Here is a 16,353-nt window from a genome sequence, read left to right on the forward strand (position 1 = left end):
AAGAATGTAAGAGCCAGAGGGGTTGGAGGACACCAAGGAAACAAGGCCCTCTAAATTATCATGAGCAAAGCATATATGCATTCATACAGACTGAAGCAGAATGTACAGGTCTTATGCAGGTCTCTACCAGGTCCTCTGTGTATATATTATAGCTTCAAGTTTAGTGTTTTTGTTACATTCATGAGTGTGCAAACAAGTGGGTTTCTGATTCATGTGCCTTCCTTGGTCTCTTTTCCTTCTTTGATTTGTTTTGCCCACCTTTGATGTGATAGCTTTGATTTTATATTATATTTTATTTCATCATATTTAATTATTATTTCTTAGATGCCTATTTGTTTTATAATAAGAAACAGAAAGAGAACGGACCTGGAAGGGAAAGGATGTGGGGAGATACTTGGAGGAGTAGAGGAAGGGGAAACAATAATCAGGATATATTATGTGAGAAAATATTTATCTCCAATAAAAAGAAAAAATATGTAAAGAAAAGATAAAAATGGGATTAACACAGATAAATCACCTGCTCTGTATAAATAGCAAAAAACTATTAGTTTTTTCCTATTAAAAGTTTAAATTATGAATAAAACTACTTTCTTGAGATGGATCTGTGATGTCTATATACATGTATACTAGCTCGTTTTTCTATATTTATGTTTCCGGTTTTGAACAAAAACTAGCTATGAATTCTATACATGATAGGGCAATTTGAATATGGGTAAGATAGTGTTTAATGTTAGGAAATTACTGCTAATTTTCTTGGTACTGAAGATAGTGTTTGGGTTTTAATCATCTTGTTAGGAGATTCATATTGACCGGGCTAGAGTCCAGAATATATCTAAAATATGTCATATCTGAAACTTAATCCCAAACTACTCATAAAAACTATATGTGAAAATTCCTATATAGGTTGTGCATGTACAATTATATTATTTTCATCTTTATGTCTAGATATTTTCATAATAAGATGTTAGATATTGGATAACATTTATAAAGTAATAATAATGGAAACTTGGCAATACAGTTTTGCTCAGTAACTATTATAATAGATGGTTTCTCTCTCTTTCTTTTGATTGGCTTAAGTAACTGGATTTTCACACTTAAAATTTTTATCATTGGTAAGTTATTCTTTTTGTATCTTTATATTTCTTTTTCTTGATGGTACAGTAATGTATTTACTAAGTAGGGTTCTGTGCAGAAATTACACACTATCCATCTGGACAGATTTTAGTTACACTTTGTCCATTGATGGAGGAATTCCATTTATAAAGTTCTACACATCAAAAAGCTTTGACTTCGACCAGGCTGTCCATTAGTCATCTCTGAAAAAGCGACATTTAAGTTTAGCTCTATTTTGCAGTATTAAAAAGCCTATGCAACAGTATTGTCTGCACAATGGCATTGAGCAGACAGAGCTCTTCATCCACCCAGGTTCACAGTCACATCTGAGGACTTCGGCTACCTACCTGGGACATAGCACTCCCATCCACCCCATGGACTCTGTACTATGACGGCCCACTTTCTTGGCCACTTCCAATGAAGACACAACTGCAGCTGTTCCTCATACAGATGACACTAGAGCAACAGGTCTGTGACACAGGGAGAGTAGTTGCTGTCATAATATCCAGGTAACTAAAGGGACAATTTAAAAAATGCCCAGTGGAGATATGATCCAAGTCCTTTTAACTCAATCTACAAAGCCCTGAGGTCACTCCGCAAAGTATGTATCAAAAAATACGAAGTCAGGGAGACAAGGTTTGGCATGATGTCTTTAGGCAGGTCAGACTGGAAGGCCAATTGAGCATCTACCCTGACATAAAAGCACCTGGTCCTTTTGTGTACACATTGGTTTCAATGTAACAAAGCAACTTGTACACTTCACCATTTAAAATGAGCATCTCTTCCTTCCAGCAAAAGTAAAAAAAAATTAAAATAAAGTTACAACAAAGAATGTCAACACGTTCTGCTGATTCTCCCATTGAGTGGCAAGACTCAAGTCATCATTAGCAGGGACTTTTATTTTAAAACTATCATCTTAAACGCTAGGATGCTCGTTAAGCATCACAATCAAACATGCCAAAGGAGAAGCCATGTTGTCACCATGCCAGCTTACCCCCCAGACGCCTCAACACCTCAAACCCACACTTGTTGACCTTCTATATCCACCATTTTCTTTTTTAAACAAGAAAGTAGACAGACACATGTTGGTAAATTCTAATTCTATCCATATAGAGACACAGTACAATCTCTTAGTCTAACAAACAGAGGAAGGAAAAGAGCTAGAACTCGATGCAATGCCACTGGGGCCTAGCACCCCTCCCTTCAGCAGAGCCCAGGGAGCTGGAGGGCTTTTCTTCTTTTTTTCTCACAGAGCATGGTGATGGTGTTGAACCCACAGTTTTTGGGACAAAAAAAAAGGATAAAAGTTAATTTACACCAGAAAAGTGGAGATTCTTTTCCCATTGTGTTTTGTACAAGTATGTCCCCAGAGCAAGCTGAGAACCATGGTGTTGAGAAGAGAAATAGACCTCAAAAACTGAGGGAAGGGGTGGGAATGACTGTAACTTGCTCTCATGGACTGAAGAAAATTAAAAAATAAAATAAAATAGGAGGCTGGAATGCATCAGTCTTTTGTGCTAATCATCCTTGCCTTCATCCTCCTCTCCTTCCTCCCCTTCATCATCATCTTCATGGTCTTCATTCACATCCCCTTCTTCATCAGTTTCTTCCAGTCCTCTCTCTTCTTGATCATCATCCTCCACCTCTCCCTCTTCATCATCCATATGAGGACCAAATAGTGCTGCTAGGGATGGGACCAAATACCATCTCTGATGACCTCTCCTAGCTCATCCGCACCTGCATCAGAGTGGTCAGTAGACCGGTAAAGCAGCTCTCTGGCTTTTGCTGCTCCCGCTGGCCTGATTCTGCATCTGACTCGAACATTTTGTCAAATCCTTTCCAGATTCCCTCTTAATTTCAATGAACTTGGAAGATGGGTCACCACTCTGATTCAGATGAAATTCTTTGGAGAGAACTTTGCTTTCAAAGTAGGGGTTTTCATCAACACAAAAGCCTATTCTGTCATTACCCCCAAATCTGGGATTTTTGACGATTAATTTTGACCTCCTTTGAAAAAAATGGCTGGCGGACTTTGTTATATTTTTGTTCTACTTTCAAAATGTCCTCACCAGCTTGTTCATTAAATCTGTCTGTTTTATGCTGTGCTTCATCAATATGTTCAGTTGCTTCTTGCTGCTCTTTTTCTCCCTTCATCAGGCCAGGAGAGGCCGGCATGTCCTCCAGCTTTGGGACAGAAGCTGTCTGGATTTCTCAGGCTGCACCAGGAGCACAGATTGCTGTTTTAGGGAATGGCCCGAGGGAATGGCCAGAAGCCAGAGGCCAGAGCCTGATGTTCTCAGCAGGAAGAAACTCACAGGAACTAGTAAATTATTCTTAGTGACTTGTTCCTGATGCTCTTTCAGGTGGTTACTTTTTGTTTTCTAGTTTTTTAAGAAGGCTACTTAAGCTAGATGATCTTTTATTAATTAATTTTATTTAAGTTTAACGTCATCAAGTTTACTGTGATCAGTGCCTTAACTGTACCTGACAGATTCCAACACATAGACTGTCTACCAATATTGTTTAGAAACTCTGAAATTTCAAGTGTGTATTTCTTTCTTTTTTAATTTAAATTGGAAACAAGCTTGCTTCACATGTCAATTCCAGCTCCCTCTCCCTCCCCTGTCTCTATTCAACCTCCCCAAACCCCTATCCAATCCTCACTCCACTCTTCAGGGAGGGTGAGTCCCTTCATGGGGGATTCCCCAAAGTCTGTCATATCATCTGCTGCAGGGCCTAGGCCCTCCCCTATGTGTCCAGGCAGAGACAGCATCTCTCCATGTGGAATGGGCTCCCAAAGTCCATCTGGATGCCAGTTCCAAGCTGGCCTCTTAGCCATCAGTCTGGGGTCCATGAGCGCCCTCTTGTTCAGGTCAGCTGTTTCTGTGGATTTCACCCAACAAGTCTTAACCCTTTTGCTCATCTCTTTTCCTTCTCTGCAACTGGTTTCCAGGAGTTCAGTTTAGTACTTAGCTGTGGGTGTCTGCCTCTGCTTCCTTTAGCCACTGGATAAAGACTCTAGGATGGCATACAAGGAAGTTGCCAATCACTTTATCCGGGAAGGGCTTTTAAGGTAGCCTCTCCACTATAGGTTAGGTTGCCAGTTGGTGTCATCCTTGTAGGTCTCTGGACATCTCACTAGTGCCAGATCTCTCTTCAAACCTACAATGGCGCTTTCTATTATGGTATCTCTCATCCTGCTCTTCTCTATTTGTTTCCCTGACTCAACCTTCCTACTCTCAGTGGCTGAAGGTGCAATTGTGCGTTGTTCAATTCCCATGAATTTGTAGGGTTTCTGCAATTTGTGTTGTTGTTGAATTATAACTTTAATGCATGGTTTTCTGATAAGATACAGGGGGTTATTCCAATTTTTTTGTACCTGTTGAGGTTTGCTATGTTGTCAAGTATGTGGTTGATTTTAGAGAAGGTCCCATGTGGGGACGAGAAGAAGGTATATTCTTTTGTGTTTAGATGGAATGTTCTATAGAGGTTTGTTAAACCTAATCGGGTCATAATTCTGTTAGTTCCTTTGGTTTTTTTGTTAAGTTTCTGTCTTGTGGTCCTGTCTAGTGGTGAGAGTGGGATGTTGAAGTCTCCGACTATAACTGTGTGAGCTCTTATGTATGATTTGAGTTTTAGTAATGTTTCTTTTACGAATGTGGCTGCCTTTGTATTTGGGGCATAGATGTTCAGAATTGAGACTTCATCCTGATGGATTTTTCCTGTGATGAGTATGAAATAACCTTCTTCACATGTTTTTATTTATTTTAGTTTGAAGTCTAATTTGTTTGATACTAGGATAGCTACAGCTTGTTTCTTAGATCCATTTGATTGGAAAAATCTTATCCCAATTCCTAACTCTTGAGGTAATGTCTGTCTTTGAATTTGAGTTGTGTTTCTTGTATGCGGCAGAAGGATCTATTCTGTCTTTGAATCCATTGTCTTAGCCTGTGTCTTTTTACAGGCAAATTAAGATCATTAATATTGAGGGAGATTAAGGACTATTGAGTGTTAATTCTTGTTTGTTTTTGATTTGTTGTTGCTGGTGTTATTGTTTGTGGAATTACACTGCTTTTTCTTTTGGCTTTTGGTAAAGTTGGATTATCTGTTGCTAATGTTTTTGTGAGCATAGTTACCTTCCCTAGGTTGAAGTTTTCCTTCCAGTACTTTCTGTAGGGCTGGATTAGTGGATATGTATTGTTTAAATCTGATATTGTTGTGGAATATTTTGTTTTTTCCATCTAGTGATGGAAAGCTTTGCTGGGTATAGTAGTCTTGGCTGGTATCTGTGGTCTCTTAGTGTTGGTAGAATATCTATCCAGGACCCTCTGGCTTTCAGTGTTTCCATGGAGAAGTCAGGTGTGATTCTGGTAGGTTTGCCTTTATATGTTACTTGACCTTTTTCTTTAGATGCTCTTAATATTCTTTCTTTATTCTATATGTTTGGGGTTTTTTATTATTTTGTGGCAAGGGGACTTCTTTTTGTGATCCACTCTATTTGGTGTTCTGTAGGTTTCTTGTACTTTCATTGGCATGTCTTTCTTTATGTTTGGAAAGTTTTCTTCTATATTTTGTTGAATATGTATTCTGCACCTTTGAACTGTGTTTCTTCACTTTCTTCTCTCCCTATTATTCTTAGATTTGGCATTTTCACGTTATCCCATATTTCCTGGATATTTTGTGTTAGGGGTTTGTTTGACTTAAGATTTTCTTTGGTCGATGAATCAATTTCTCCTAGTGTATCTTCAACACCTGAGATTCTCTCTTCTAACTCCTGTATTCTGTTGTTTATGCTTGTATCTGGGGGCCCAGAATTCACCTCTGCCCTCTCCCCTCTGCCCTCTGCCCTGAGTGAGTGTGGGAGTAGGCTGGCTCTCTCAGCAGGCTCCTGGTTGCTTGGTCCTCCAGGGTTGAGTCCATGTATTTATTTCTACTTTAATCTAAGAACATGGCAAGGTCATACGTCCAGATAGAGGGTCTTTGCATTTCTAGTGTGAGCACAGGGCTTGCTATCCTGTGATTTGGGACAGATTTGGTTATCTCTACTTCATTGAGACTTAGGTTTTCTTTGTGGGTTGCATATGCTCAGTTTTTATTAACATGCTGTGTGCACTTGGGAAACAGTGTGGTGTTACATAAGTGTTTACCATTCTTGCTTCTCTTAGAGCTGCTGAGTTTTGAAGGCTGTTCTGTTATTTAGGAAACTAGGATGTCTTATGGTTCTTTATAACTTTTATCCTTCAGCATTAGAACTCACACATCTTTGTTCTGTCTTTGTGCATGTGACTGCCCCTGTGCTGATGAGGCCCAGGTCTTCAGTGTTTGCGTTTTTCAGTATAACTGCTTCTCCTTGTACCTCCAGCTTTTATGAATCTCCTTAAGCATGTCTTCTGTTTAACAGTAGGTTTTGCTTCCTTGTGCATCAACTGGAGCATTTTCAAACACTTTTAAAAATTATGATTAAAGAAATGTGTGCTTCTTTAAGTAATGCAAATGGTAACTGCACAGCACACAAAGAAACCCCCAAGCTCCTCTAACTCTTCAAGGACAACTGCTATTAGCATTATGCTGCATTTCCTTTCATTATTTTCTGTCCCTTAAAAAGTTTGTTATGAAGCAGTTCTACTTTATTTGTCACCTATTTTAAAAAGAGTGTTATTTTTTCAGGGCATAAATTTCACACTCTACATGTTTTCAGAAGCATCAAGCTCAACATATTCACCTTTTGTGTGTTCCCACACAGTGCCCACTCATGTATTTGAACTAAAGTTCAGACTAAAGAAAAAGAATCCAACTAGAGCTTTTCCTCTGAAATTTTCAGTATTTCAGTCCTACAAAGTTTGTTGTTAAGCAGAATATGTTCTCTGATGTGCTTTTACTAATATGACCTATAGCAGGTCAAGATGAGCTGGGTGACTATGTAATTTAGGTTTTAAACCTGGAATATTAAAATCAAAGGAGACCTATTAATATTTATCTCAGGATGAGAGACTTTAACTAAGGATTCTTTGAACAAACTGCATCTTTAAGTATCATATACATGTGGGCCTCCATCCTTAGGACATCTGTAGGGTATTCTCTCTCTCTCTCTCTCTCTCTTTCTCTCTCTCTCTCTCTCTTTCTCTCTCTCTCTCTTTCTCTCTCTCTCTCTCTCTCTCTCTCTCTCTCTCTCTCTCTCTCTCTCCCCCTCTTCCTCTCTTCCCCTCTCTCCCAGGAAGTTTGATTCTTATCTAGCTAGCTGGCCAGTTCATTGAGTTAGAAAAGAGTCATCTGCTTGCTTTCAGCATTGATCTTGTCTTGATGTTCTTCAACTTCCATTTTGCTCTTCATGATGAATGTGAACAATTTGGGTGAATCTAAAGAACTAACCCACGGAGCTGGGAGGCCTGTGGTTAAAAGTGTTTGCTGCTCTTGTATACAACCCAGGTTTGGTCCCCAACACCTACACCAGGCAGCTCACTGCAACGCCAGTCTCAGAAGATCCATCCATTTTATGGTGAACATAAACTAATGCCAACACACACACACACAGGCACACAAATGAGGTTTACAGTATACACACACATACACACACACTCTTGAGATTTACAGCACACACACACACACACACACACACACACACACACACACACACACACTTGAGGTTTATAGTGCCAGAGAGACAGGAGCCCATCAAAGCCAGGAGCAGGACAGCAGTTAAGCACGGTAAGGTACAGTTGAGCGCTCACACCCGGATCTGAAAACAGGAAGCAGAGAGAATGCTGCCCTGGGGATGACAAGAGACCCTTGAAACCTTAAGCTCACCCAGTGACACACCTCCTTCAACGAGACCACAGCTTCTAATCATTTTCAAACAGCTACCAACTGGGACCAAGTTTTCAAATATATGTGCCTGTGGGGGCCATTCTTATTCTAACCACCACAAGCCAGCTGCTGGCTGAATTGCTTTTGTACTGGTTCAGACAAGTTCCTCTGCTGGAGCAGCAGATACTCCTAACTAAAGACTGGACTGTGGGGAGTGGAAGAAGCACTGAATATTCAAAGGACCTAGCCTCAGACCTACGGGAAAGATCAGAAGGATGGTCCACGTGTGGATGTTGAGAGTATAAGCAGAAAATGTCTACCTAGCTTCCCCCACCCTGGATATTTATAGCCTGAAGACTGCTCCCATATGGTGGGTACTCCTACTGAGATTAGCTAAGCCTCCTCCTTGATCCTGCTGTGTGCCATAACTCCACCCCCTTGTTTATCTGTATGTGATAACCTTGTCTCCTTGTTCATCTGTGACAATGCATTGACTCCACATTGCTCTTCAACTGTCTGTACAAAATGCTCTGAGCTTCTCCACCAGAGAATCAGCCTACATGATCCCAGCTTTTCTGTGTCTGTGTGTCTGTATGTGTCTGTCTTTTCTTTATCCCGTCCCCACTCAGTTAGACATATCTCTGGGCTGTGCAAGGATGCAGCATTGAACATTGAGGATCTCATCTTCAAGACTCAGGATGAATACCATAAAAATGCAGCCTAGCTCCAGGGTACAAGATGAACATGCTGTTTCTGATAATGGCCATCTTGTCCAAAGTACGTTTAATGGCAGTGGGACTGGGTTTCTTGTTATTACAGAGACCAGGGATGCTTCGAGCATGGTTTTTGCCTTAACAGTAAGGATTATGAAAGCAGCTGGGCTGTGGTGGCACATGTCTTTAATCTCAGTATTTCAGAGGCAGAGTCAGGCAAATCTCTATGAGTTCAAGGCCAGCCTGATCTACAAAATGAATTCCAGGACAGTCAGGGCTACACAGAGACCCTGTCTCTACAACCAAGAAAAAAAAAAGAATTATGAAAGCTCTGGTATGCTGCTGATATTGTAGCACTCCAGAATTAACCTCTGTAATTTTATGCATCTCTTTTCACCAAACTGTAGACAGAACGTTTTCATTTCCTTCTTATGAAACATCCAGGTCTTTGGCTTCTTAGAGAAGCAAATAATCAAAACTTTGTCTAATCCCACATTTGACAACAAAAGTTACATTTTGATATTAACTATAACTGGCTATTTGCAGTGTCAGTGATCATTTGTAACACAGCATCATTGATGGCAGTGAGCTCAAGTCTTCTCATGGGAGATAACCTCCTAGGAATTCCTTCTATCAATACCAACGCCAAGTTTCTACCACATGACTCAGAGCAGACTAATGGCTCATTAGAGACAGATGTAGAAACCAGAACTACTGTTGTATTCAACAAGCATTATTATTAACACACAGAATATGGAAATGGACTTCCTGTTCCCTACTGCTGCTATCCTTTAAGTTTGCTATAATGAGGCTCTCCATGACCTCAGTCTAGCTCTTCCTTCTTCTCCTATTTTGGGATTCAACTTTACTTGAACCAGCAGTGCCTGGGATGCATTCTGATGACTGGCCAATAGTGAGGCTGAGAAGATGAGCCTTTGATGATAAAACTAAAGTTAGAACTGGTGACACGTACCTGGGAAATAACCATCCTGTAGGCAGGAGGTTGACTTTCAACCATAATTTCTTCTCCTGTATTTCATGTGGGATCAAATTTTTATGTTCCAAGGATATGGCGTTTTCTTATTGCCTAGGATCAATTGCAGACCAATGTTTGGTAGCTTTTATAAACTCCAGGTGGTTGGCTTTGTGCAGAGTCTCATCTCTGACGCCTCCTGGAATGAATAGGTATGATGTGAGTACCCTGAATGACAGCTCTCAAGGAACAAAAGAAGAGCAGCATCAGCTTCCTCAGGAAGTGAAACCGTAAACTTGCTTTTAACACTGATGCCTGTAGTAAGACTTTCTCTCTTTCCCAAGATCCAGGAGCAAGAAGTGCATGCTTTTGGGAGGCTCAAGTTCATTAATAATTGTTCTGTCTCTCCTGAATGAGTAATGACACATACTGCCTGTTTAAATGCTCTCTGGAATTTTGGATAACATACAATTATAACATGATTCTCTTAACATCATTAACTCTTAATGAGTTAATTTCAGCTGAAACTGCCACTAGAATTTTGTATGTGAAGTTATGATATGTTAATTTGTGAAAAGTAAGAAAACAATATAGAGACAAGGGCCCTCTGAATGGTACTTCAGTCACTCAGGGAATAAAGCCAACAATTCACAAATGAGACCTCATAAAATTAAATAACTTCGGTACAGTAAAGGAAGTAGTTACTCAAGTGAAGCACCTGCTTACAAATGTAGTTAAAAGGTAGAGAATGATGAATGAATGCCTCTCAGTTAGTCTATCTTAAGTAATTCGGGTCTCCTGACCAGGGAATGATGCCACCTGTGGTGGGTCAGTCTTCTCAGTCACCTCGGTTGGCACAGTCAAGATAATCCCCTACAACCATCCTCTAGAACCATCTCCTGTTGACAATTCTCACTGCCCATCACAACTCCAGCATCTGTTGAGCTGAGTTTCGAAACTACCACTTTAAGCTAAAGACTCCCACCTCTTGCTTCCAAGGGCTCATGATCACTTTATAAAGTGAGTTCAGTTCAACTTTAAACATCCCCATAGTCTTTAAACATTCCAACACTTTAAAAGTTAAAAGTCTATCAACCATGAGCTCCCATAAAAGTAAAAACTAAGTTGCATACTTTTAAAATACAAAGGCACAGAGTAAACATCGTATTTCAAAATGGAAGATGCCAGGCATAAAAGGAAACATTCATACTAAACCCTACAGCTCCATGGCCCAGTCCTCCAGCTCTGCTGCCCTCAGCACAAATCTTTCCTGGGCTGACTCTATTCCCTGGCTGACTTTCCTCAATGCATGCCTGATGGTCCTGGGATTGCCATAATAACTTCTCTCTTATTTTCACAATTTCACACAATTGGCTTCTCGGGGCTGCCTTGCAAGGATGCAAAAGCATTTCCGGCCTCAGCTATTCTCTGATATCATGGACCCAAGACTCCTTGACCCCGTCAACCCTTCATCTTCCATGCTTGCAAAACCACAGGGATCATGCTGCCAATCTCTGCTAGCTCAAGATGCAGTCTGACCCTGCTGCCTGCAGGTGTTTTGAGCTTCTGTATGCTGACTCTGATGAAACACATTCTTAGGCGGCTGCTCTGGAGGAACTTGGAATCCCTTCAGTTCAGGCTTTCTTCCTCAATGAGTTTGGGCCATCTTTAGGTAGAGCCTCTGGATGGAAAGGGTTTTGCCCCGGGAAGACCATTTCTGTATTTTCTGTGTAGCACAAAAGGTTTCCCTTGAGTGAATGCTGATCTTTTCACATAATTGCAGCAGCTTTCTCAGCACCAATCTGAATGCTCCCCTTGAATGCTTGAAATTTCATCTGGCAAACCCACTAGTCTATTATTTTTAAATTTATATTGAAGATTTAAAAATTATTTATTATGTATACAGTGTTCCGCCTTCATAAATGCCTGCAGGCCAGAAAAGGGCACCAGATCTCATTATAGATGTTTGTGAGTCACCATGTAGATGCCAGGAATTGAACTCGGGACCTCTGGAAGAGTAGCCAGTGCTCTTAACCACTGAGCCATCTCTCTAGCCCCCTGGTCTATTATTTTTAAGTTCAATTTTATTTGGGTTCTCAGGACACAGGAAGAGTAGAGCCACATTTTGGGTTCTCAGGACACAGGAAGAGTAGAGCCATATTTTGGGTCCTCAGGACACAGGAAGAGTAGAACCACATTTTTAGCCATGATATGGCGGGCCTGGCCTCCCGTCCAGTTCCATCTAGAGTGCTGGTTTCCTTTGATATCACGTGTAGGGCCACCACTGCTGTGCTTTTCTCAGTATCACTGTCTCCTGTCACAGTGGGGGAATAGTCTCAATGCAGTGTGTGTGTGTGTGTGTGTGTGTGTGTGTGTGTGTGTGTGTGTGCATGTGTGTGTCTGTGTAAAATGCCCATATGTAACATGGTGCTGTATAATTTGAACATACACAATGAAATAAAAAATAAAGAACTTCATGGCAAACCTGACTTTGAGATTTAGTCTTTTCCCCTAAATCTTTAAATATTTTATGATAAAGCATTTCAAGTGTTTCTAAGGGATATATATTTGTTTATATTGCTTGATATCTTCTACTTGTGTTTTCCACTCAGATTTCTGTTGATCTGATTTACCTGCAGTGATATGTGTGGCCTAACACATTCGCTGTGGCATAGCCTTCTATTATTTCACTTTCTCATTTTTCTAATGACGTGTTACTAGGATGCTTCCTTTTTTTATTATTATGAACAATGCTGCTGTGATCATGAAAGCAAAGATGAATGCATTTAATTATATTAAAAAATAAACTGCATTTAAAAAATCTTAAGAAAGCAGAAAAGGCAATTGGGTGAAATATATTTTCAGTGCATATAACAGCCAGAGGGCTGGTATCCAGGAATCATAAGATATCTATATAAATCACTAGGAAGAATATAAAGGCAATAACAATCAAAAATAGTTATGGGATGATTTACTGTGGAGCAGAAGAGTAAACCTGAGCAGCCAGTAGAACAGTAACAGATGTCTCACAGAGCAGAATTCAGATTAAACTTACAGTAGCTACACCTATTGCACCATAGGAAGAAGAGAAAGAAACCATGCTGAGAAGATGTGGGTTTATGAAAACACATTTTCCATGGCTTGGGGAAGTTTTGATTGATACAATTATTTTAGAGAACAAATTGACACAATCTCTCTGGAGTCTGTAGAGGTGTGTGAAGGACCTCCAGTCCTCTAACTAACTTGGATCGTGCAAGGCATACTGAGTCAGAGTGATTTAGTTACCCCTGTCTCTGTATCGTGAGCATGTGTTGATTTTTGTGGGGCTTTTGTTTGCTTTTTAATTTTGTGCTGGGATTAAACCCCAGGTCCTTGCACGTTCCTAGCAAGTCTTCACATGAGGTTATGTTCTGGGTTGAGGGGTGAGAGAGGGATGCCGGTAACACCTGAAATCTGAGTTAAATTCTAGTTTTCCTGCTTAGTTTCATCTGTACATTTAAAAATAAATGTTGAATGTAAAAAGTCCCCTGAGAAATTCAATTATTCTTTATCTCTGTCGATCTCTCTGTCTCTGTCTCTCTGTCTCTGTCTGTCTGTCTCTCTCTCCTCCTTCTCTTACATCTGTTGTAGTCTGTGTAATGTGTGGAAGTAAAGGAGGTATAGTAGCTACTCATTATTTCTCTCAACTTTTATTTTTAAATTTTTTTAAGAGCACAGAAACCTGTGCTCTTATGAATATCTCTACCCGGAAGGCAAGTCAGAGCTTCTCAGGGAGCATCCGTCATCTGGATTAACCTACCCTGTTTCCTGTCATCTCTGTGTGGTCCTGCCTTGGATGCTCTGTGATCGGGGGCTGAGAGCAACCATGATGCACTCCTAACCTGCTCAGCTCCTGGGCTTTTATCTGGGAAGAAACATTAAAGACATCCACTTAGTCACTAGAAGGAAATGAATACACATATACAGAATGGCTTGTGAAATTACTGAGCACAGCCAAGAATAAGTCCCCAAGGTTCCCTCTCTCCACTTCTAAGAGCCAGAGGAAGTGAGAATAAGGGAATATGATGGCAGATAGTTGAGGAGGCGTTTGTGCTTCTCTATGTGCTCTAATACATTGCTCCTAAAACATTTCAGAGGGAAAATAAAATGCATTTTCTAAAGATCTTCCCCTCCAACCCCAAACCCGTATGGTAACACACAACTGTAACCTTGGTACCAGTGAGTTGAAGGGAAGAAGACTACTCTAGACCGCACAGTGAGCTGGAGATCAGCCGGGCTGAGCAAGATACTGTCTTTAAAAATAAAATCCAAACACAAAACAAAAATAAAATGCCCCCCCCCCCCCTTATGTCAGACAGGAGTGTTTTAAATTTTTTTGAATGTATTTTCTGGAATTTTATACATGAGTACAATGTATTCAGATCATATCCAAGCCCACTTCCTACCTCTAACCCTCCCAGATCCCTTTCCCAATCTGTTTCTCTATGTCATGTCTTCTTTTTAAAAACTAGCATAGAAATGGATAGTGATATCATTTGGCTTTTACATATCACATACAGTATCACATATGCTGAAAAAAAAATCTGACTTTTATGTTCCGCATATTGACCAAATTTGTGAACACTTCTTCCTCAGTTAGAAAATTGAATTTTAATTTGACAACGAGATTGCAGAAGGTGCTGTGTATAGATGATCAAAGTGGCCCATAGTCAAAACCCTGCGGGCAAGCAAGGTCTTCTATAATTTATGTCATTCCATTATTTATGAATAACTTTTCAACAGTTTCAGAAATAATATCTCAGACTGAACACATCATGAATTTCTGCCATGATAAAATGATGCCCCTGTGTAGCATACTTAGTTCTACATGCTTTGCTGCCTGAATTTCCCCTGCTTGGGGGAGGGGAGCCGGCAATGAGACACACACATTCTCTCTGCTTCAGACTCTAGTGATGGTTGTCAAGTCTGGAACAACAAAAAAGGTTAAGTGTGCACAGCAGAGAAGATGGGAAAACTGGACAGGCCACCCTTCTTAAGCCTTTCTAGAATGTCTTGGGTATCCATCACCCACTGAGACCTCTATTGCCTTCTCTGCCAAAGGAACCTACTCCACTGGGCCTAGGGAGCATGTACCTCTTCTGCTCCAATACATTACAGGTTGCTACTGCTCAGGAGCTGGGCCTCCACCAGCATTTAATTTGGGTGCCAAGATTAATGATGCAGCTCACTTTCAGGAAGCACAAAACACTTATTAGTCATACAATGTGGCCCTCTGGGGCAAGCAAGTTAGCTGCAGAGAAGGGTAAGAAATGAGATTCAGTATGGTCTAAGGAAAGGACTCAGGCTCCAGGGCACTGGAGTGCTTACAAAAGCTACCAACCTTTCTTGGAAGCACAGGGAACTCCATTCTGATTGAGAGAAAGGCAGAAGACTGGGCTAGCTCTGTCTGCTTATTCCAGTTTGTTCCATGGGAACACAGCACACTCCAGGTCTTCTTGGGTGACAGCCACAAAACGTGGACAGAGAGGCAGAGGTCTGTCCACACTTGCAAGGCTTAAGCCACTGTGCAGCTAAAGGGAAAGGTAGGCTCTTCATTCAGGGGTCTGAACTGAGGAAACCAAAACCTCAAACACTGGCACCAAGCAGCCCCCAACGCTTTTCTTAGCCACCTTTTACACCATTGAAAATTTCTTTTTTTTTTTTTTTGAGTTGTGCCTGAAATATTTTTTATATTATTATTTATTTTTAAATTTAAATTAGAAACAAGGTTGCTTCACAAGTCAGTTCCAGGTCCCTCTGCATTTCCCTCTCCTCCTCCCATGCCCTCCCCCCCAACTGATGCCTTTGGTCATCAGTCCTCCCTCTCTGTTACTGGCTTTGTTGAGTTCAGCTCAGTGCTTAGCCATGGGAGTCTGCCTCTGCTTCCATCAGCCACTGAATGAAGGTTCTGTTTCCCAGACTCTCTGGCCATGGGATTGTAGGCTGGCACTCCCCAGATCTATGTCTAAAATCCATATATGAGAGAGTACATGCCATGTTTCTCTTTTTGTGATTGGGTTACCTCGCTCAGGATGGTTTCTTCTAGTGCCATCCATTTGCCTGCAAATCTCAGGATTCCATTGTTTTTTTCTGCTGAATAGTACTCCATTGTGTAAATGTACCACATTTTCTCTATCCACTCTTCGGTTGAGGGACATCTAGGTTGCTTCCAAGTTCTGGCTATTACAAATAAAGCTGCTATGAACATAGTGGAACAGACATCTTTGTTGTATGAATGGGCATCTTTTGTATATATGCCTAAGAGTGGAGTTGCTGGGTCTTGTGGTAGGTTTATTCCCATTTTTCTGAGGAATCTCCATACTGCTTTCCAAAGTGGCTGAACCAGTTGGCACTCCCACCAGCAATGGAGGAGTGTCCCCCTTTCACCACATCCTCTCCAGCATAAATTGTCATTGGTGTTTTTGATTTTAGCCATTCTGACAGGAGTGAGATGGTATCTCAGAGTTGTTTTGATTTGCATTTCCTGGATGGCTAAGGATGTTGAGCACTTTCTCAAGTGCCTCTCAGCCATTTTAGACTCCTCTATTGAAAATTCTCTATTTAGTTCTGCAGCCCACTTTTTATTTGGATCCTTTGGTGTTTTGGAGACTTGCTTCTTGAGTTCTTTGTAAATTTTGGAGATCAGCCCTCTGTCAGATGTGGGGTTAGTGAATTTTTTTTCCCATTCTGTCTTGCTGACTGTGTCCTTTG

General features: G+C 40.7%; 1 pseudogene; it reads right to left on the bottom strand.

Annotated features, from left to right (window-relative positions):
- Window positions 1-2,630: 2,630 nt before the first annotated feature.
- The window catches only part of LOC101836650, a 53,132-nt pseudogene continuing 39,409 nt past the window's right edge, over window positions 2,631-16,353 (bottom strand).

The sequence above is a fragment of the Mesocricetus auratus genome, unplaced genomic scaffold (genome assembly GCF_017639785.1).
Source record: "Mesocricetus auratus isolate SY011 unplaced genomic scaffold, BCM_Maur_2.0 Super-Scaffold_100019, whole genome shotgun sequence".
NCBI lineage: Eukaryota > Metazoa > Chordata > Mammalia > Rodentia > Cricetidae > Mesocricetus > Mesocricetus auratus.